Genomic DNA, 24,503 nt, shown 5'->3' with positions numbered 1-24,503 from the left:
TACATAACATACCTAAAAACTTTAAGTTGATTGTCTTTACTTTAGAAGATAAATTCACATGTAGCGAACACATTAAGAGATGAATTAGTTAAACGAGAAAGTAACCTTAACTTTCTTCTTCTATCATATCGATATGAAGTTGATAGTAACCAAGAAACTTAATTAATTATCTACAGGCTGAGTGAGAATTATGAGAAGTCTCAAACGTTGAGCCGGGAAATACTCAGAAGTAAAATATTACAGAACCATTCTCATAACATTTTGCCTATATCATCTGCCATCTCTCCACGGTGTAGATTACCAATATAGCGTGCGTGACGGAGTATCGAAGATCGAACATTACTCGTCACATAATGTTACAGACATCCATTTCATGTACAGTGCATTAGCATGTAGTTGCTAGGAAAGCGCAGAATAGAGAAGGAAACCTTTCCATCTGGCCTCATTTACATCAGTAGAAATATATTTCCGTGGAAAAGTTCCTGCAGGAAACTGGTTCTGTAAACTCAGAGAGAACAGGTCAATTTGCAGATTAATTAGTAACTTCCCGTCAGCCTGCTCTTAGAAGATCGCAGTTTGAATAGTATTGGTACAGTAGCATTCACACCCATGCCATAAATCAAATTAGCAAGGAATAACGACAAATGATTTTCGAATTATGTTTCATTTCTGTCAGAAAGCCATACAGTGCAGTATCGCAATGCCGAGAATAAGTTACAATTTAAAACAATGGTCTCGAGCCTGGGTTGTAACAAGGTAACAAAAATGTAAGTAGTAAATTCTGATCATTATTCCCTTATATCGAAATAATCATTTTAACATTATCTACAGGCTACATGGGTTTTCCCCTTATGAGAGGGAACACTTTGGATAGGAAAACGTCATTGTACTAAAACACTAGAAATGAATAGAGTACAGACGTGTTTCAGTTAATCTTTGTAAATCTGTATCCCTAAAAAATAAATGAGAATAGTAAAAGTTGTAAGTAATAGGAGATAAGATGGTATCTGTTTTTATTCCACCATCCACAGTTATGTCTAAATATTCAGCCAGAGCGATTTTCAGTGGAGAGCACATAAATATAAGTTTTGAGAATGCAATGGAAGAATTATAACGAACTGCATGTCCTCGTAAAGCACACTTGGAAAATGTCGTCCCGCTAACTCTTGGTATAGTTGGTCCGTTCGATTAGCTACAGACCTGATGAAAATTCAGTAGAGTGTGTCATTCGCCACTGTCTTATTCACTCAGGATCACGAACTTATTGAATACGGATTATCAGTTTCTGAGAGACGAATTCCAGCAAAAGTCAACAAACGTAGTTTCTGCTCTCACCGTCTTCCGTCCACAGCTCGTGGTCGTGCGGTAGCATTCTCGCTTCCCGCACCCGGGTTCCCGGGTTCGATTCCCGGCGGGGTCAAGGATTTTCTCTGCCTCGTGATGACTAGGTGTTGTGTGATGTCCTTAGGTGAGTTAGGTTTAAGCAGTTCTAAGTTCTAGGGGACTGATGACCATAGATGTTAAGTCCCATAGTGCTCAGAGCTATTTGAACTCACAGTTTTCTCAAGTAGTGACCATTAGACTCATTTGGTCCGATGCAGCTGCGTTCTGTCATCATCTTACTTCCTGCACCACCCAGCTAAGAGAAAGTACGATATCACTCTGATACAATACCTCCAATGTAACAGCAAAGCTTAAAACAAGCACATATTCTGTAACAAAAAATTGCTTTTAGAGGACAGCCAAAAGTACATATCGTTTTGACGGAAAAAAAATGTTGCAAGATAAGCGTGAAACAACACTGTCAGAGACATTAGAAGAAGTAGCTATTCAAACCATCCAGCTACAGAGACAAGTGACCAAAGCAAGTTTATAGATCTGCATCAAAAAGGCACTATACAAAACGGACATCAAGCCAAATCCTAGGCATTCGGCAATAGAAAAAGAGAAATTCCTGAAGTTTGATATACTAAAATATCTAGGAGAATAGGTAGAGACTGGTTTGGGAGAAAAAGAAGGCGTGGGAGTACGAATAAACAAGAAGAATTTAGCAGACAAACTCACCACGAATATCAGCAATAAAAATAACCATATGATCAATGAAAAGTTATTGCCAGACTGTAATTTGCCACGAACTAATTACTTACACGTTGCGCAAAATTTAGGGGAATTCTGGAAAGTGTAGCGAGGTAATATGAAAAAGTGAAGGACACATCTAGGAAATAATTGAGGTTGCAGGATGCACATGCTGCTGTGAAAGGAAGAGGTTGGTGCAGAAGAGAAATGCGTCACGGGCCACATTAAATTGTCAGATGAGTGACGACTCGAAAATAAGAAAAAATCAAAAATAACAGCTTTGTTAGCAGTGGTTGCATGCTGTTTCTACTCTATTGCTGTAATTAATCTGTATTTTCACACAGTCAGAATTTCAACAAACCAGTTTTCAACTAAACAGCATGAACTGTTACGCACGTAGAGAGGGACTGAGCCACCCTAAGAAAAAGAAGGACTTTAACCTTCTTACATATCCTCAGAATGGTAACAGGAAGGTTGATATATCATGTCATGAATGTTCTTATAAACAAGACCACCAAATAACGCTGGATTCACCGGGTGCAAAGAAATATGGAATACATGAGAAGAGAACAGACTATTTTGCAGTAGAATGTACACTCCTGGAAATGGAAAAAAGAACACATTGACACCGGTGTGTGAGACCCACCATACTTGCTCCGGACACTGCGAGAGGGCTGTAAAAGCAATGATCACACGCACGGCACAGCGGACACACCAGGAACCGCGGTGTTGGCCGTCGAATGGCGTTAGCTGCGCAGCATTTGTGCACCGCCGCCGTCAGTGTCAGCCAGTTTGCCGTAGCATACGGAGCAACACTGGTAGCATGCCACGACAGCGTGGACGTGAACCGTATGTGCAGCTGACGGACTTCGAGCGAGGGCGTATAGTGGGCATGCGGGAGGCCAGGTGGACGTACCGCCGAATTGCTCAACACGTGGGGCGTGAGGTCTCCACAGTACATCGATGTTGTCGCCAGTGGTCGGCGGAAGGTGCACGTGCCCGTCGACCTGGGACCGGACCGCAGCGACGCACGGATGCACGCCAAGACCGTAGGATCCTACGCAGTGCCGTAGGGGACCGCACCGTCACTTCCCAGCAAATTAGGGACACTGTTGCTCCTGGGGTATCGGCGAGGACCATTCGCAACCGTCTCCATGAAGCTGGGCTACGGTCCCGCACACCGTTACGCCGTCTTCCGCTCACGCCCCAACATCGTGCAGCCCGCCTCCAGTGATGTCGCGACAGGCGTGAATGGAGGGACGAATGGAGACGTGTCGTCTTCAGCGATGAGAGTCGCTTCTGCCTTGGTGCCAATGATGGTCGTATGCGTGTTTGGCGCTGTGCAGGTGACCGCCACAATCAGGACTGCATACGACCGAGGCACACAGGGCCAACACTCTGCATCATGGTGTGGGGAGCGATCTCCTACACTGGCAGTACACCTCTGGTGATCGTCGAGGGGACACTGAATAGTGCACGGTACATCTAAACCGTCATCGAACCCATCGTTCTACCATTCCTAGACCGGCAAGGGAACTTGCTGTTCCAACAGGACAATGCACATCCGCATGTATCCCGTGCCACCCAACGTGCTCTAGAAGGTGTAAGTCAACTACCCTGGCCAGCAAGATCTCCGGATCTGTCCCCCATTGAGCATGTTTGGGACTGGATGAAGCGTCGTCTCACGCGGTCTGCACATCCAGCACGAACGCTGAAAGCTAATCCAACTGAGGCGCCAGGTGGAAATGGCATGGCAAGCCGTTCCACAGGACTACATCCAGCATCTCTACGATTGTCTCCATGGGAGAATAGCAGCCTGCATTGCTGCGAAAGGTGGATATACACTGTACTAGTGCCGACATTGTGCATGCTCTGTTGCCTGTGTCTATGTGCCTGTGGTTCTGTCAGTGTGATCATGTGATGTATCTGACCCCAGGAATGTGTCAATAAAGTTTCCCCTTCCTGGGACAATGAATTCACGTTGTTCTTATTTCAATTTCATGGAGTGTATTTCAGATGAAAAATTCAGGCTGTCACAAGTTGTCAGAACAGAGCTAGAAAAAGGACAAAAACGTGAACGGTACAGGTATAAGCAATGAAAGAGTACTGGACAAGAGTAAAGACCAAAAGAAAGTGTCTCATTCGAATTTACAGGGTCCTCACTTCTTAACTTCTCTGGAGCTGAAAGTATTAAACAATTACAAAAATGATTTTTGTAATCTCACGTATACAACTGTTACGTAGAAGTTAATGGTCTTGAGCTGCAGTTACCTTGAAGATGACAGTAGCTCCTTTAGTACATTATTTGCAACAATAAAAGTGATTATAAAGATTTTAACTTCTATCTGAACGTCCATCATAATTTTTTTTAAATGTTGGCGCTGTAGTCTCACAGACTGATGTTTTAGTGTGTCTATGAAAAAAGCATTCCTGGTATGTTAAGTCGATAATAAGATGTTAGTGCCTGTTGAATTCACATTGAACTTAAATGTCTGGATAAAAATTCTAGGTCAAGATAGCTACATTTATTTTACTGATCATTAGTTTCAGTTCACTGACGAACCATCTTCAGATCAATAACAATTAATTCGCTGTGTATGAGCCACCAGGAATCGACGTCGCCAGATATCTTTATCTGAATCACCGTTGTTGTCATGTACACATCAAAGTACGTCGTCATGATTACCTAGTGTGCATGTTGTTGTTGTTGTCTTCAGTCCTGAGACTGGTTTGATGCAGCTCTCCATGCTACTCTATCCTGTGCAAGCTGCTTCATCTCCCAGTACCTACTGCAACCTACATCCTTCTGAATCTGCTTGGTGTACTCATCTCTCGGTCTCCCTCTACGATTTTTACCCTCCACGCTGCCCTCCAATGCTAAATTTGTGATCCCTTGATGCCTCAAAACATGTCCTACCAACCGATCCCTTCTTATAGTCAACTTGTGCCACAAACTTCTCTTCTCCCCAATCCTATTCAATACCTCCTCATTAGTTACGTGATCTATCCACCTTATCTTCAGTATTCTTCTGTAGCACCACATTTCAAAAGCTTCTATTCTCTTCTTGTCCAAACTAGTTATCGTCCATGTTTCACTTCCATACATGGCTACACTCCAAACAAATACTTTCAGAAACGACTTCCTGATACATAAATCTATATTCGATGTTAACAAATTTCTCTTCTTCAGAAACGCTTTCCTTGCCATTGCCAGTCTACATTTTATATCCTCTCTACTTCGACCATCATCAGTTATTTTACTTCCTAAATAGCAAAACTCCTTTACTACTTTAAGTGTCTCATTTCCTAATCTAATTCCCTCAGCATCACCCGATTTAATTTGACTACATTCCATTATCCTCGTTTTGCTTTTGTTAATGTTCATCTTATATCCTCCTTTCAAGACACTGTCCATTCCGTTCAACTGCTCTTCCAAGTCCTTTGCCGTCTCTGACAGAATTACAATGTCATCGGCGAACCTCAAAGTTTTTACTTCGTCTCCATGAATTTTAATACCTACTCCAAATTTTTCTTTTGTTTCCTTTACTGCTTGCTCAATATACAGATTGAATAACATCGGGGAGAGGCTACAACCCTGTCTCACTCCTTTCCCAACCACTGCTTCCCTTTCATGCCCCTCGACTCTTATTACTGCCATCTGGTTTCTGTACAAATTATAAATAGCCTTTCGCTCCCTGTATTTTACCCCTGCCACCTTTAGAATTTGAAAAAGAGTATTCCAGTCAACATTGTCAAAAGCTTTCTCTAAGTCTACAAATGCTAGAAACGTAGGTTTGCCTTTTCTTAATCTTTCTTCTAAGATAAGTCGTAAGGTCAGTATTGCCTCACGTGTTCCAACATTTCTACGGAATCCAAACTGATCTTCCCCGAGGTCTGCATCTATCAGTTTTTCCATTCGTCTGTAAAGAATTCGCGTTAGTATTTTGCAGCTGTGGCTTATTAAACTGATAGTTCGGTAATTTTCACATGTGTCAGCACCTGCTTTCTTTGGGATTGGAATTATTATATTCTTCTTGAAGTCTGAGGGTATTTCGCCTGTCTCATACATCTTGCTCACCAGCTGGTAGAGTTTTGTCATTACTGGCTCTCCCAAGGCCGTCAGTAGTTCTAATGGAATGTTGTCTACTCCGGGGGCCTTGTTTCGACTCAGGTCTTTCAGTGCTCTGACAAACTCTTCACGCAGTATCGTATCTCCCTTTTCGTCTTCATCTACATCCTCTTCTATTTCCATAATATTGTCCTCAAGTACATCGCTCTTGTATAAACCTTCTATATACTCCTTCCACCTTTCTGCCTTCCCTTCTTTGCTTAGAACTGGGCTGCCATCTGAGCTCTTGATATTCATACACGTGGTTCTCTTCTCTCCAAAGGTCTCTTTAATTTTCCTGTAGGCAATATCTATCTTACCCCTAGTGAGATAAGCTTCTACATCCTTACATTTGTCCTCTAGCCATCCCTGTTTAGCCATTTTGCACTTCCTGTCGATCTCATTTTTGAGACGTTTGTATTCCTTTTTGCCTGCTTCATTTACTGCATTTTTATATTTTCTCCTTTCATCAATTAAATTCAATATTTCTTCTGTTACCCAAGGATTTCTAGCAGCCCTCGTCTTTGTACCTACTTTATCCTCTGCTGCCTTCACTACTACATCCCTCAGAGCTACCCATTCTTCTTCTACTGTATTTCTTTCCCCTATTCCTGTCAATTGTTCCCTTATGCTCTCTCTGAAACTCTGTACAACCTCTGGTTCTTTCAGTTTATCCAGGTCCCATCTCCTTAATTTCCCACATTTTTGCAGTTTCTTCAGTTTTAATCTACAGGTCATAACCAATAGATTGTGGTCAGAGTCCACATCTGCCCCTGGAAATGTCTTACAACTTAAAACCTGGCTCCTAAATCTCTGTCTTACCATTATATAATCTATCTGATACCTTTTAGTATCTCCAGGGTTCTTCCACGTATACAACCTTCTTTCGTGATTCTTAAACCAAGTGTTAGCTATGATTAAGTTGTGCTCTGTGCAAAATTCTACTAGGCGGCTTCCTCTTTCATTTCTTAGCCCCAATCCATATTCACCTACTATGTTTCCTTCTCTCCCTTTTCCTACACTCGAATTCCAGTCACCCATTACTATTAAATTTTCGTCTCCCTTCACTATCTGAATAATTTCTTTTATTTCATCGTACATTTCTTCAATTTCTTCATCATCTGCAGAGCTAGTTGGCATATAAACTTGTACTACTGTAGTAGGTGTGGGCTTCGTATCTATCTTGGCCACAATAATGCGTTCACTATGCTGTTTGTAGTAGCTTACCCGCATTCCTATTTTCCTATTCATTATTAAACCTACTCCTGCATTACCCCTATTTGATTTTGTGTTTATAACCCTGTAGTCACCTGACCAGAAGTCTTGTTCCTCCTGCCACCGAACTTCACTAATTCCCACTATATCTAACTTTAACCTATCCATTTCCCTTTTTAAATATTCTAACCTACCTGCCCGATTAAGGGATCTGACATTCCACGCTCCGATCCGTAGAACGCCACTTTTCTTTCTCCTGATAACGACATCCTCCTGAGTAGTCCCCGCCCGGAGATCCGAATGGGGGACTATTTTACCTCCGGAATATTTTACCCAAGAGGATGCCATCATCATTTAATCATACAGTAAAGCTGCATGTCCTCGGGAAAAATTACGGCTGTAGTTTCCCCTTGCTTTCAGCCGTTCGCAGTACCAGCACAGCAAAGCCGTTTTGGTTAATGTTGCAAGGCCAGATCAGTCAATCATCCAGACTGTTGCCCCTGCAACTACTGAAAAGGCTGCTGCCCCTCTTCAGGAACCACACGTTTGTGGTGCATACAACAACAAAAGCGATTATGACTATGTGTGATGCCTCATGGGTGGCTGCTACACACTGAATTTTTACTGATATGAAGATGGTTCATCAGTAAGCTGAACTAGCAATCAGTAAAAGAATCAGCGGTCTTGAACAAGGTTTTTTTCCATGCATTTTAACACAACAGATCATAAGTGACCCAATATATTTCAACTTTAAATAAGAACGCCAAATTAAACTGATAAATTCCGTATTTGTAAATACGTTGAAACTAAATAACGACGTGCTTCCAACCACTTAAATCTTACACCATCCTGCCCACTCTATGTATTCATTAGATACAACAAAGATACAACTACAGACAGCACAGTGATCTTACAAAGTATCGACTCCTCTCTGTCTAGAGACATTTGTATATATGTAACCATGGTAGCCGTTGGTGGGGAGGCTTGCGTGCCTCAGCGATATCATAGGTGCAACAACAACGGAGAAGTATGTGTTGACAGGGCAGACAAATGTGTGGTTCCTCAAAATGGTCAGCAGCCATTTCAGTAGTTTCAGAGCAACAGTCTGGAAGACTAACTGACCTGTCCGTGTAACATTGATCAAAATGGCCTTGCTCTGCTGATAATACGAACAGGTGAAATAAAAAGGGAACCCACAACCGTAGTTTTTCCCTAACCATACAGCTTTAATGTATGGTTAAATGATGATGGCTTCCTTAGGTAAAATATTCCGGAGGCAAAGTAATCCCCCATTCAGATCTTTGGGTGGGGACTACTCAGAAGGATGTCGTTATCAGGAGAAACAAAACTGGCGTTCTACGGATCGGAGCGTTGAACGCCAGATTACTTAATCGAGCAGGTAGGTTAGATAATTTAAAAGGGGAAATGGATAGGTTAATGTTAAATATAGTGGTAATTAGTGAAGTTCGGTGGCAAGAGGAACAAGACTTCTGGTCAGATGAACATAGGTTTATAAGTAAAAAGTCAGATAGGGGTAATGCAGGAGTAGTTTTAATAATGTATAAAAAAAGGAGCGCGGGTAAGCTATTACGAATAGCATAGTGAACACATTATTGTATGCAACATACACACGAAGCCCACGCCCACTGCAGTAGTACAAGTTTTTACGCCAATTAGACACGTAGATGATGAACAGGTTGAAGAAATGAAAGATGCGATAAAAGAAATTATTCAGATAGTTAAGGGTGAAGAAAATTTAATACTCATGAGAGACTTGATTTCGAAAGTAGGGAAAGGAAGAGAAGGAAAAGTAGTATGTGAATTAGGAATGGGGGTAAGGAATGAAAGGGGAAGCCGCCTTGAAGAATTTTGTGCAGAGCATAACTTATTCATAACTAACGCTTGGTTTAAGAATCACGAAAGAAGGCTGTGTACGTGGAAGAGACCTGGAGACACCGAAACGTTTCAGATTGTACTGTATAATGGTTAAAAGGAGATTTAGAAACCAGGATCTAAATAGTAAGACATTTCCAGGGGCAGATGTGGACTCTGAGCAACATTTATCGGTTCTGAACTGTAGATTAAAACTGAAGGTAGGAATTTAAGGGGATGGGAACTGGATAAACTGAAAGAACCAAAGGTTGTATAAAGTGTCAGAGAGAGCATTAGGGAACAACTGACAAATACAAGAGAAAGAAATATAGTGGAAGAGGAATGGGTAGCTTTGAGAGATCGAATAGTGAAGGCAGTAGAGGATCAACTAAGTAAAAAGACGAGGGTAAAAAAAGAGATATTCAATCTCATCGATGAAAGTAAGAAAATATAAAAATGCAGTTAATGAAGCAGGTAGAAAGGAATACAAACGTGTTAAAAATCAAATCGACAGGATGTTCAAAATGGCTAAGACAGGATGGCTAGAGGACGAATTTAAGGATGTAGAGGCCTATATCACAAGGAGTAAGATAGATACTGCCTACAGGAAAGTTAAAGAGACATTTGGCGAAAAGAGAACTGCCTGTATGAATATCAAGGGCTTTGATGCAAAACCAATCCGTCGGACGTTCGAGTCCTCCCACGGGAATGGGTGTGTGTGTGTTGTTCTTAGAATACTTAGGTTAAGTAGTGTGTAAGCTTAGGGACTGATGACCTTAGCAGTTAAGTCCATAAGATTTCACACACATTTGTACTTTTTTTTTGAAAACCAGTCCTAAGTAAATAAGGGAAATCAAAATGGTGGAAGCAGTATATAGAGGGTCTATACCAGTCCGATGTACCTGAGGCCAATATTATGGAACTCGAAGAGGACGTAGATGAGGATGAAATGGGAGATATGCTACTGCGTGAAGAATTTGACAGATCACAGAAGACCTAAGTGGAAAAACGCCCTGGGAGTAGACAACATTCCATTTGAACTACTAATAGCCTTCTGAGTGCTAGCCGTTACAAAACTCTTCTATCTGTTAAGCAAGACGCTTCAGACAGGCGAAATACCCTCAAACTTCAAGAACAATATAATAATACCAGTTACAAAGAAAGCAGGTGTTGACAGGTGTGAAACTTACCGAAATATCGGTTTAATAAGCCACAGTTGCAAAATAGTAATACGACTTCTTTACAGACTAACGGAAAGACTGTTAGAAGCCGACATCGAGGAAGACCAGTTTGAATTCCGTAGGAATGATGGAACGCCCGAGACAATACTGACCCTACGACGTATCTTAGATGATCGATTATGGAAAGACAAACCAAAGCTTCTAGCATTTGTAGACTAAAACAGCTTTTGAAAATGTTGACTGGAATAGTCCGTTTAAAAATTTGAAGGTGGCAGGGGTAAAACACAGGGAGTGAAAGGCTATTTAAAATTTGTACAGAATCCAGATGGCAGTTATAAGAGTCGAGTGATATGACAGGGAAGCAGTGGTTGTGAGGGGATTAATACAGAGTTGCGTTCTATCCCCCATGTTGTTCAATCTGTATATTCACCAAGCAGTAAAGGAAACAAACGAAAAAATTTGAGTAGGAATTTAAATCATTGGAGAAGAAATAAAAACATTGAGGTTTGCCGATGGTATTGTACTTCTCTCAGAGACTCCAAAGGACCTGGAAGAGCAGTTGAACGAAACGGCCAGTGTCCAGAAAGGAGGATACAAGATGAACATCAACTAAGGCAAAACGGGGATTATGGCATGTAGTCGAATTAAATCATGTGATGTTAACGGAATTAGATTAGAAAATGAGACACTTCAAGTCGTAGATGCTTTTTGCTATTTGGGCAGCAAAATACGTGATGAAGGTCGACGTAGATACGATATAAAATGTTGACTGGCTATGGCAAGGAAAGTGTTTCTGAAGAAGAGAAATTAATTAACACTGTGTATATATTTAAGTGCCAGAAAGCTTCTTCTGAAAGTATTTGTATGGAAGTAAAACATGGACGATAAACAGTTTAGACAAGGGAATATAAGCTTTGGAAATGTGGTGCTACAGAAGAATGCTGAAGATTAAATTTGTAGATCACGTATCTAATGAGGAGGTACTAAATAGAATTGGGGAGAAGAGGAATTTATGGTACAACCTGACTAAAACCAGAGATCGATTGGTAGGACACATTATGAGACATCCGGGGATCACCAGTTTAGTATTGGACGGAGATGTGGAGGGTAAAAATCGTAGAGAGAGGTCAAGAGATAAATACACTAAGCATATTCAGAAGGATGGAGGTTGTAGTAGTTACTCGGAGATGAAGAAGCTTGCGCAGGAGAGAGCCTCACGGAGAGCTGCATCAAACCAGTCTCTGGACGGAAGATCCCATGAGAACCACAGCTAAGTCTTTCCAAAATTTTGCAGAATAAATTACAAATATTAAAATATTGACAGTAATTTCAAAGGTTATTACAACTTCAAATGAATTTGGATACAATGAAAATAAGTGTGTTGCTTCACAGATAATAATGCGTGGTCTGCCGTTTGAGTGTAAGTTTTTATAGTTGAATATAAGTAAAATAATACATTATTATTTATTCTGTACAAATTCAAATTTATGCACTTTCAGAAAAATGTCTTTTTATCACGTTGTAAAATTCTCAGTATGTACCGGCAAGTATGAAAAATGAAGAAAATAGCGTCACTGATATTTTCCATTACAAACTCGCTCAACTGTTTCGTGAAAATATTCTTTCGGCTAGAAAACTCAACAGCTCTCTGTTATCCTTTGTATAGAACAAGAAACTACCAGCCTTTTCCATTCTCTTTGCTCAGAATTCGTAATGTATATTCATTTATTTGTCTGAAACACTAAGGACGCAAGCAGCTAATCTCGGGCACTGGGTAGCCGTTCGATGGGAAACCTAAAGCGGCGCTGCCATGCGGTTATTCTGCTTGTTCCTGTCCTTTTACTTTTTTTTCCCTCGCGGATGCCTACAGGCTCTCTACACTGGCAGAGAGGAACAGCTGGCACCGAGCAACACCGGCCCACCAATAAAACCGCGTGAAACCGTGTATGTTAATAAATAACCGCGTGAAAGGCAGTAATTGACTTCGCCTCCATGTAACGTACGGAAAAAAATCCTTTCCAGGATTTTACATGTCAGAGAGAAAAATGCTGATGTACGGTTTTCATTTCGCCGTCGTTTCCCACCCACCCTTTAAATATTGCGAGGGCAGATTCGCCGTTTCGCAGTTGTCTGGCACTGCGTGACAGGTAGTAAGCCAGTGACGGAATTATTAGGACACTCGAAAAAAAAAAGGTGGCTCTCTTTTCGTCGCATGCATTAATTTCGCAAGCCTATTGCACAAATTCAAGATAAAAAAAAGATACTTTTGGACCCTTTGAATTTTCGGGCCATTCTGAACATATTATTTTATACGAAAATATTATCTACGTGCTTTAGTGTTTTAGTTGTTGCTGCTCACTCGCGTATACAAACACCAAATTGTAAGCAGTTCTATCACTTTGTCACAGATTTTGGAACGAAAGAGTGCACACAAAACAAAATAAGTGAGTCTAGTGGAATGTAGGCCTCTCACTATTGTTCGACATTTCAGAGTGCTAAGGAAACCAAAGGGCTCAATAAATTCTAGAATGTTGACCAATTTAAGTACTAAAATTTATCATATATTGTGACACATAGAACATTTAAATCAGTCTGTTACGCTGTTTTGAGCATTAATCGAAAAGTATAAGATTGAAAATATGAAATAGCCAAAAATATGTTTGAAAAGCGAGAAGTGATTTGGTTGATCATTTATTTATGGTTACCAACGCGACTGGAGGGCAGCTGAGTTAGTTTAGCTGGATTGATGAGATTACTATGACTGTAAACCCTGGTTATATTTCCTTTTTTTTTTAATCTTCCCTTACCCGAATTCTGAGTTGGTATACCTTTTCCTGCCTGAGTCTGGACAGTGAGAAATGCTGTGGGTAAGAGGTGACATGTGGAGAGGCTCGGCGAAAAGATTCCTGATGAGCCTAGGAAACGCAGTTATTCTCACAACAGTGGGAGGGGGACCAGTACATATATCTGATCTCGCGTTGTCTTGGGGGTAGTTGTCTTGGCTAGAGCCGACCTATTGTACAGTTTACTGCACATACCCACTTCGAACGGTCGAGGTGAAAGCATTCATTCTGGACGAAGGAGCTCTGCCAGCAGGAGATAGGCACTCACATGAAGAACAATGATTTCAGCAGATAAACATCTCCCGCCATTCCAAAAAGGATTGCAAAAGAGCTCTGACATACCCTATGTAATCAGAAGTATCCCGACACCAACAAAAACATTCTTTTTCATATTAGTTGCATTGTGCTGCCATATCAGCGACCTCAGTAGTCATTAGGCATCATTGGAGAGCAGACTGGGACGCTCCGCGGAACTCACGGACTTCGAACGTGGTCAGGTTATTGGGTGTCACTTGTGTCATACGTCTGTACGAGAGATTTCCACACTCCTAAACATCTCTAAGTTCACTGTTCCGATGTGATAGTGAAGTGGAAACGTGAATGGCCTCGTACAGGTCGACCTCGATTGTTTACTGACAGAGACGGCTGACAGTTGAAACGGGTCGTAATGTTTATTAGGCAGACATCTATCCAGACCATCACACATGAATTCCAAACTGCATCAGAATCCACTGCAAGTACTGTGACAAGCGGCAGGTGAGAAACTTATCTTTAACGGTCAAGCGGCTGTTTACAAGCCACACATCACGCCAGTGAATGTCAAACGACGCCTCGCTTGGTGTAAGAAGCGTAAACATTGGACGAATGAACCGTTATGTGGAGTGACGAAACACAGTACACAATGTGGAGATCCGATTGCAGGGTGTGGGTATGGCGAATGCCCGGTGAACGTCATCTGCCACCGTATGTAGCGCCAGCAGTAAAATTTGGAGGCGGTGGTGTCATGGAGTGGTCGTGTTTTTCATGGAGAGAGCTTGCACCCCTTATTGTTTACCGCGGCACTATGGCAATACAGGCCTACACTGATGTTTTAAGCACCATCTTGTTTCCCACTGTTGAAGAGCAATTCGTGGATGGCGATTGCACCTTGCAACATGCTCGAGCACCCGTTAATAATGCACGGCCCTTTAATGGACTGGCCTGCGCAGAGTCCTGACCTGAATCCTATAGCATACCTATGGGACATTTTGCAACTCCAACGTCGTACCAGGCCTCACCGACCGACATCGATAATCTCCTCAGTGCAGCACCCAGTGAAAAATGGGCTGCAATTCTCCATGAAACCTTTCAGCACCTGATTGAAAGTATGCCTGCGAGATTGAAAGCTGTCACCAAGTGGGCCAACACTACACTGAATTCTAGCGTTACCACCGAGCGAGGTGGCGCTGTGGTTAGACACTGGACTCGCATTTGGGATTTCGACGGTACAATCCCGCGTCCGGCCATCCTGGTTTAGGTTTTCCGTGATTTCCCTAAATCGCTCCAGGCAAATTCCGGGATGGTTCCTTAGAAATGGGAACGGCTGACTTCCTTCCCCGTCCTTCCCTAATCCGATGAGACCGATGACCTCGATGTGTGGTCTTCTTCCCTAAAGAACCCAACCCAACCCTCTAGCGTTACCTATGGAGGACGCCACGATTTGGTAAGTCATTTTCAGCCAGATGTCCAGATGCTTTTGATCACATAGTCTATTATAGTTTCAGAAGATACCACATAGTATGCAGCTACTCTCGAGCACAGTTGGTTGAGAGACCACCGTTTGGAAATATAGAAGGAATACGAAGTTTGTTTGGAAAAGAGAAAAGAAAATTCAGGTAACCGCTCTTTTGAAATTGTTCCTCTTTTTGGCAGGATTTTATCTTAAAGTAGCAAATACAACATTAGTGGTCACATGTATCTTAAGAGAGGAATGGAGATCGTGTTTTTCTTGGTGGAGAAAGAGACAAGTCAGTTCTTTACTAACTTAGAAAGACTTTGTCTCTGGGCTTGGTACTGAGCACATCGGTTCTCCATTCGCTGCGCTCTCAACTGGAGGAGGCGACTGGGGTCACATATTCGAATCCTTGGCAGAGTGATCATAGCGTCAAACTCCACGGGATCATGAGGCGTGTCACCATTTTTCCTGCATTACACTAAAGATTATGCTGAGCCCAGCTACCAGGACCGGCATGTCAGGACAATCAAGAGATAGAATTTCAGATTAATGATACACTGCACCGTCCCACATTTGTCAGTGCATCTTCTGATCTACGTATTCTTTCAGTTCTCTATTCACACAAAGTCACTGTATTCGCTACATACTCAGTGTGTGATAAATTTCACAGTAATATGTGAGATTATTAAGCATTTCTGATGTGATCGAGTAACATCGTGTAGTTCCACTTTTCTTATTCTAGTGGTTAAATCTGTGATTGTACTTTATTAATGTCATTACCGTTTTGGATGCTTTGCAATTCTACTACTTTTTGTAATGAAGTGAAGAGGGCTTTTAAATTCTGTCGTGCAGTCTGAGCCGCCTTGTCACGGTTCGCACGGCTGCCCCCGTCGGAGGTTCGAGTCCTCCCCCAGTCTTCGGTGTGTGTGTTGTCTTTAGCTTAAGTTAGTTTAAGTTAGATTAAGTAGTATGTAAGGCTAGGGAGCGATGACCTTAGCAGTTTGGTCCCATAGTCCATAACACAAATTTACAAACTAAACCATGGTTCTTTGCTATCACATTTAACATATTTCAACGACAAAACGCTAATTTCCCACCTCAAGATTTGGTGCTACGGCCACAATATTTCATCAGTCCTTTACATAAATTAATTCCAGCACTGACTCTCAAGAGTGTGACTGTACCACGATTAATTCTAATTCAGTAAAATCAACTTACATACACTCGGGGTTTTCATAGGTTCAAATTTTGAACTGCGCTTCCGGTCGGACCTAATCGAATCAACGAAAGACGAGACTTGCTATAACTGACGGAAGAAACGTGGTCCGATGAACGATGGAAAGTACCTGTCTGAAAAAGGTAAAACGTTGGGAAAGAGCGTGTACAAGGTGGAATAATAATATCAAAGTAAAAGCAAAAAGAAGGTACGAGGATGGCAAAACACTTTTCAGGAGCGTACGACGAAGAGCCAAAGTTGGTTTGAGAAGAGTGAAAGAGAGCTACGTTAGAGATTTGTAATAATTGAAACAAGAAGACTTTACTGAAATTAAAGAATAGATCCGTTAGTAAAAACAAAACCGTTTAAAATGGACCAAAGTAACGAAACTCACATATAAAACACAAGAACAGGGAGGTACTTCCTATAAGAGAAAGAAAGTAAATGGTCTAGATGTTTAAAAATCTTAGGAACAGTGTAAAACTAAGCAGCATTCCCGATTTTCTTAACCCCGTAACCAGTGATCTTAGTGATCCTCCAATCGGTCTCACCAAACTAGAAAAAGAAAAACTCGCACGGAATTCTACAAACCCCAAAACTTCAGAATCACTTAGTCGTATCTGACTGATCCGGAAAGCACCCAGGTATATACTGAAACACTGAAGTCCACGTTAACCTGAGTTCCTTCGGTATTCTACGGTATTTGCTCGGAAACGTTTCCAATGTATGTAAGGGAAGCTGTCACCTTGAGGACCTCAGACGGTGCGTCATCGGCCAACGACTCCGTCCTTCCTTGAACCGCTTGTGCTGCGCATTGATCCCTGCAGTGGACATGTAGTGCTCTCCATATACATATATGGTTATATGATAAACGTTCGTTCCCTGAACTTCTTCCGATGTCAGGAAAGACACTACAGCCCTTCGCCCGTCTTTTGACGGCTCCTTTTCGCTGTATAAGCATGACTGTGGGCAGTGGTCGGACGATTCCTGCCCGTGCCCTCTCTGTCGTCTCGTGGCTGTAAGCCCATTTCCATGTACTGGCGAGTTTGGGGTCTCAAGCCCTCTTACAGGGGCCACCCGTTCTTCCGTAGACAATGCCATTACGATCCCTTCAGCGGTTTACATTTCACAGCCTCCGGCTCCGTTCTTTTTCAGTGGCCCTAACAGGTTCTCAAAACGTACAGGAAGTGAAACAGGGACTAAATCCAGGCACTTCTACGCTGTCATCAAACTAATGATCTCTGATAGCAAGTTAGGAGCTTCAACGATTAGATGTCATACGACCCTGCTGTCCTTATGGTATCAAACTTGAAGCAGAGAAAAAGAAAAGGAATACGGCTTCAGACTTTTGGAAGATTCTCAAGAAAGTTACGGGCCCACTGGAAGCAGGAAATCAGGGCGTGGTGGATCGTCAATACTTTAGAGCTAAAAGGTCTGCACAAAAAACTCAAAATCGTAGCATTTTTCTTTGAACTTAGGCCCAGTGTTAGAACGGATCTCTCAAACGAATCCTTTCATCTTTAGCTGTCGTATTTTCGTTTATTCATGGACTGTAGCTTAATTTTCGCATGGACATTTCAGGTACTCCATTAACAGATTCATGCAACAACATTACACCTCGAAGACATCTTACAGTTACAGTTAAATGCAGTGACTTAACAGAACGTACACTCATGCTCATGAATTTAGGATAATTGCAGAATGTGGTACTATACAGCGTGGCACTACACAAAATTGGCACATAGGGAACCCACACAACACAGATCTGTGAGTCCACGGTATTGGTGATAAGTTGAGAAAACCGTCCCGAAAGACATGTGCTACAAATTGCTCGGCTCCTGCACCCAAATTTTTCTTAATCCAACATCGAGGTCGCAATCTGCTTTGTCGATATGAGCTCTCAAAAACAATTACGCTGTTATCCCTAAGGTAACTTAATCATCTGATCATAAATTATGGATCAAAACAACAAACATAAATAAATGATTTAATAATGAAGAGTTTATTTATTCTTCATGTCACCCCTTCTCTTTCTTGCGCATGTACTCCGACATCAGTATGGGTTATGATCACCATGCACAAGTACAAAGGCCGCACAACGGGTTGGCATACTCTGGATCAGGTGGTCGAGCAGCTGCTGGGGTATAGCCTCCCATTCTTGCACCAGTGGCTGTCGGAGTTTCTGAAGTGTCGTAGGGGTTTGAAGACGTGCAGCGATACGTCGACCGAGAGCATCCCAGACGAGCTCGATGGGTTTTAAGTTTGGAGAACAGGCAGGCTACTCCATTCACCTGATATCTTCTGTTACAAGGTACTCCTCTACGATGGCAGCTCGGTAGGACCGTGCGTTATCATCCATCAGGAGGAAGGTGGGACCCACTGCACCCCTGAAAAGGCGGACTCCCCACACAATCAAACTCCAAGTTCCATACAGTTCCCTTTCAAGGACATTAATGTTCCAATGACTATGTACTGTGTTCTTGACACCAGGCTTTACGGACTCTCCTGTGACTAAGAGTCAGTGGAATGCACCTTGCAGGTGTCCGGGCAAATGAAACATGTCTATTCAGTCGTCTGTAGTCTGTGTGTATGGATACAACTGTTCCAGTGGCTGCGGTAAGGTCCCGAGAGAGGCTACCTGCAGTACTCCGAGGTCGTCTGCGGGAACTGATGGTGAGATATCGGTCTTCTAGTGGTGTTGTACACTGTAGACGTTCGGTGCTGTAGCGCTTGGACACGTTTAGTATCTGCTGAAATCGTTGCCATAATCTTGAGATCACACTTTATGGCTTACGGAGGGCCCATGCCACGACCAGCTGTGTTTGACCAGCCTCCAGTCGCCCAAGTATTCTACCCCCCATGACGTCATCAGTATGTGTTCTATGAGCCATTTTCAACACACAGTCACCATTAGCACGTCTGAGAACGTCTGCACACGTAATCGCTGCACCGTACACTGTCAAGCACCAACACACCTCTGCGTATGTGGACTTCTGCCAGTCCCACCGTGCGACGACCGTAGGTCAAATGCACCGCATGGTCATACCTCGAGGTGATTTAAAGCCGTAAACCTCCCACCAGAGCATTGTTTCACTATGTATCAGCATTATCCTTAATTTATTAAAAATAGTGTAGATTATTTAGGCGTCACTTTGCTCAGTATACACCACTGATTCAACATGATAACTTCTATAACCTTCAGTAACTTGACTTTGAGGCATAGTGTATAAATATGCTAAGGTACGTGAGTAGGAGACATGGAGTCAAATAATTGCAACTGTGGAAGCGACTATAAGAAAACCATTGACATAAACCAGTAATCAGTAGCTGAATGTTGCATGTAGTCATTTAAGTCCCTGGGCTTTATTAAGAGTAGGCTCGAATAATGAACTGGATGTCTGGATACAAAATAGCACACTATAGCCAGGTATTGCTTTCAAAATGGTACCATGTGGTACCAGACCCAATGGACGGCTTGGGAAGTAATGGATAGAGGGAGAAAAAGGTGAGGTAAACCGTTAGTCATAACTAACGTTCGACCACTTAAAGTAATAACACTCTTAAAAGAATGAAAGATTTCGAGCTAGAATATTCCACTCAGCAGCGGAATATGACCTGTTTTTAAGTTTCCTTGCAGTTCGAAAGTGTGTAAAGAGCCGAGACTAGGTTCTGAAATCTTGTCTTCATGGTTCCTCCTTCGAGTCCCACCGGCGCTCACTTAAAATCATAAACGTTTTCTGTGCCTTCTTAATGATGTTTCTGTATTACGGCATCGTTGCTCTGAGGTTTTGGAATAGTAAGCAAACCAGTTTATGTCAACACGCACTGTCGTTGAGTGCGTCAGATAGCTCTAGAAATCAGACATCATTCTGGTATAGCTCCTGATTTACGCTATCATGTTTGGAATTGATGTCCCCGTTATGATAATGTTAAACTATCTATGATGCAAACATCGTCAGAGATTTAAATGATGAGTGACACGCTATACTACTGCAGACAATATAACCGTGTGAATGGCTTGTAAGGTCTCGGCAAAATACTAAAACCCCATATAATACGTGGAATTGGTAGCTTGGTAACACAGCGTTTCTATTCCCTTGGACGAGCTATTTTTCGTGTAAGTTCATCGTGTAGCATTAGTTCCGTTACAGATTCATTCCACAATACATAATTTGTCATTCTGATGCGTGTGTTGCCAGTTAAAATTTTGCGATTGGTCTTTCGCTACCGGCAGCACAAATTCAATTAGCCTCGGATGCAACACATCCCTCTCAACAACTATCTGCTCTCTCTGGTAAGCGCTTTCCTCGTCTCCTGTCTTTTTAAATGCTTTCTCTTACCTCACCTACAACTTCGATTTTAACAACATGCGGTGATACAATATTAAACCGATTTGGATTTTTCTTATTACATAGCAGTTCCGTTTTAGTACAATCTTCATAATTTTAGCAGCACATTTTAGACAGCCAGCATATGTTATTTTCTTTATATGTATCAGGCTTGTTTCTTCCGCGCCTTTCTGCTTTTATACCATCTGTTTTGGAGAATCCAGTGTGAGTACACCTAAAAATGCACGTATTCAACGTATTCATTTATTTCCCCTCATTATCTTTGTGTAGCCGATGTTTTATTGGCTTGAATTTATCTGTTCCCAACTTTCATTGCTCATATTAGGGCCTAAGATTCAGAGATTTACGGACGCTCATTGGATTTTACACTTTTGGCTTTGAAATTTACATAATAAAACATTAAATATTTAGCCAAATATATATATCCGCTACAGCTCGAAATAAGTGTTAAACATAAAAGGTCAGTTTTTAGACGTTGCAAGTGGATTCATTTGACTGTTTTAACTTTCACGTGCAGTCGGAATGTAAAAAGATGAGCAAAGCTATAAGCGGAGGAAGGGCGTTAAAGAAGTGACAACACTTTTTTCTCGGCGAATTTCGTTTGAAAAGTTCAGAGTTTGTTGTGGGACATTGCGAAATATTCGCACTTCAGCCCGTATTGTTTCACAAAGATCCAGTTGGTGGTGGTTCTATGCGTAGCCTTCAAAATGGCATCTTTAACGGGGATGCGTTTCGAGAAGACAGCTGTCATTGTGTTCCTTTTGGGGGAAAACCAGAGTATAGCATGTATTTATAGGCTCTTGCCGAGTGTTTGAGAATACCTGGCAGTTTAAAAAAGCAAGACGAATTGTTGGACAAGGCGACTGCCTCCATTGCAACAAGGTCGCACAAGCCTGTTAGCTCTTTCGCTTGCTGGTCGGCCACACACAGCTGTGACTCCTGCAGTGTTGGAACGTGCGGGCACTCTCATTAGAACCGAGCGGGGTGGCGCAGTGGTTAGACACTGGACTCGAATTCGGGAGGACGACGGTTTTAATCTCGCGTCCGGCCATCCTGATTTAGGTTTCCCGTGATTTCCCTAAATCGCTCCACGCAAATGCCGGGAAGGTTCCTTTCAAAGGGCACGGCCGACTTCCTTTCCCGTCCTTCCCTAATCCGATGAGACCGATGGCCACCCTGTCTGGTCTCCTTCCCCAAACAGACCAACAAAACAAACCTCTCATTACACGTTATCTACGGATTACAATGAAACACCTCGCTGGACAGTTGGACGTCTTTGTTAATAGTGCTGACAACTTGCCTACCAGTGTGGGTGCTCAAAAGTGTGTTCCCTGGGTTCGTCACCGCCTAACAGAAGGCCATAAAGAGCAACGAATTACCATCTGTGGAATTGCTTGGGCGTTACGAGATTAATCGTATCAATTTTTTGTCGAATATCGCTACAGATAATAGAACATCGACTCATGACTTCTAAACGTAAATAAACTGGGAATCAATGGGGTGGCACCATTCCACCTCTTCTCCCTAGAAAATGTCTAAACCGCAACCTCGGCTACTAAAGTCGTGGCTATAGTCTTCTGCCACTCTGAAGGTGGTATTTTGTTTGTTATCCCCCTTCAGGGCGCCACGATCAATTCTGAGGTATAATGTGCCGAGCGGGTACGTCGTCACAAGCATGCGACTGACCTTCCCGCTCACCATGAAGATGCGAGATTTCACAGAAGTCTGAACACCCGAGAGGAGCTAACAGAACTTCATCAGACCGTTCTTCCTCATCCAGCCTACAACCCGGATCCATCACCTACGACTTCCACCTGTTTGACCAAATGGAGGATGCATTCCGTGGGAAGCAGTACGTGCCGAATGAGATTACTGGTGCAGCAAGACATGTCTCCGAAGCCGACTAAGTAGGGTGGTATTACGTGTGCATAGACACCCTCCCAGTAGAATGGTGGAAAGCTATCGTACCGAATTGAGATTACATTTAAAAATAGGGTTTTCTTTCCAAAAGAATGGGGAGTAATATGGTCTACTGGAATACCGGATAAAACAACGTGCTTTAAGAAAAATGTTGCATTACTTATGAACGCCGCCTCATACCTTTTACAAAACCATAATATTCAACTGAGTTAGGCAATCGGGTTTAAAAATCGAGAATTACTTTTAATAGAAAGGACAATATCTGATAAAGTTCCACTTCGAAATTTTATAAAATCACATACTGTAGTGAGCTAATTTCATATGAAGCTCGCTACTGGGTGGAAAATTGTTTTTGCATATGCTATACTTTGAGGATCACTTCTGTCATACTCAGAAGAACAACTGCAGTTGTATAGTAAGTTTAGTTGCGAGCAGATAGGAGCGTGAATAGTATTCTGACACCCGTTTTCAAATCGGCAAAGAAGCCAGGATTAAAACATGTAGAGTAAACTATAACTGATTGTGTAGTAAATATTTATCTGTGGCATTTACACTAACCGAACGCCTTGCTCCCTGACTCTACATATATAGTCGAAGGAAAATAACACGTCAATTTTTAATTACAGTTTAGAAATTTTTCTAACAGCACGAAATTCTGTGATCTTAGTTCCGATAACCTGCACAATCTTAACATATCTCACAATCTTGGTACGTCACAGTGAATACACGATGCAGGCTAAGTGACTTCAAGCTGTTTAAGCAGTACCGAAACAATCTGCCTTGTAGGATTTCTACACCTTCGTAAGTTATTGCCAATTTTATTTTCTACTTTACAAAATTTAATGAAACTACTGGTTTTAAAATTTCGTAGCTTTATTTCAGATTCCATGTGCTTAGGAAGCTCAACACCGGAAACGATCAGCTGTAAGAGCAACTGTTATGGAGACTTACACGTGGGTTAGTGGAAACATTGTTTTTCTAATACCTTTGAAAAAAATACTGGATTTAATTATACTCACTTTGATCATCGTTGAACTTAATTTGATTGACTACTAAATTGCTTTCCATTCTCCTGTGAAAAATACGTCTTAGTCATTACACACTATTCACCCACTTAACTTTCGAGACGTCAAAACAGATCGCCGTACTAGCATAATCACTTGGAGTAAGTAAGAATTTTTTCGAAAGAGTATGCTGTAGTCTCGAATATTTCCGGAAGCAATGTGCCGCAGGCTACAGAAACTAATATGAATTTTGGTCGAATAATGTAAATAAAATAATTCGGCGCTCTGATATTCATGTTAAGTGTACGACTAGATGTAACGTCAGCACTCAAGAATATATTCCAGAATGTGCACACATTTCAAACACGATAAAACAATGTCACCCATAAAGAAATACAGCAGAACAAGTTTAGTAGAATCACGACAGTACGTTCAAAACAAAATGAACATGTGTGACAAAGCATCTGAGAATTTCCCACTATTGCCAGCATAATTAGCGATCAGAAATCAACTGGATTTGTACGCGTAATTAATGAACGTGACAGTCCCACCTTACCTCTCGCTTATACATATTCAACGTTTCAGAGGAAAGTTACTTGGTTCGTACGTTTTTCCACATCGTCGACAGATAACGACACCTTCTCTTCCGTTTTCGTGGTATCATTCGGGAAAGTTGGTAAAGTTAATATACATTGTAAAACAGTTCCTCTTCGACTTCAAACTATGCAAATGACGGATCGGGACGACGCCTCCGATAATTGAATGGAAATTAACTACCGTACGACCGACCCGGCGTTACATTCCTTTGTTTCATAATCGCAGTTTTAGAGAGTTCTAGCCCCTTCGCCAATGTTTTTCACATATCATCCGCATTTACAGTACTATTCCAGTACTCTGTAAACACAAGTTAAAGGTTCCTACGCTTCTGTGAGTTCAAGATTTCTACAAATTTTCGTTCTGAATTAGTCATGCGTGTATACCACATTGTAATTAATATTTGTTGCG

At 41.9% G+C, this 24,503-nt stretch overlaps 1 protein-coding gene across 1 annotated transcript in view; it reads left to right on the top strand.

The window, feature by feature from the left end:
* LOC126266972 (hemicentin-2-like) overlaps nucleotides 1–24,503 on the top strand; it is an 852,087-nt gene that overhangs the window by 470,451 nt on the left and 357,133 nt on the right. The window lies entirely within an intron of this gene.

This window comes from Schistocerca gregaria, chromosome 4, assembly GCF_023897955.1.
Source record: "Schistocerca gregaria isolate iqSchGreg1 chromosome 4, iqSchGreg1.2, whole genome shotgun sequence".
In the NCBI taxonomy this organism is placed as follows: domain Eukaryota; kingdom Metazoa; phylum Arthropoda; class Insecta; order Orthoptera; family Acrididae; genus Schistocerca; species Schistocerca gregaria.
This window is presented reverse-complemented; position numbering and strand designations above follow the sequence as displayed.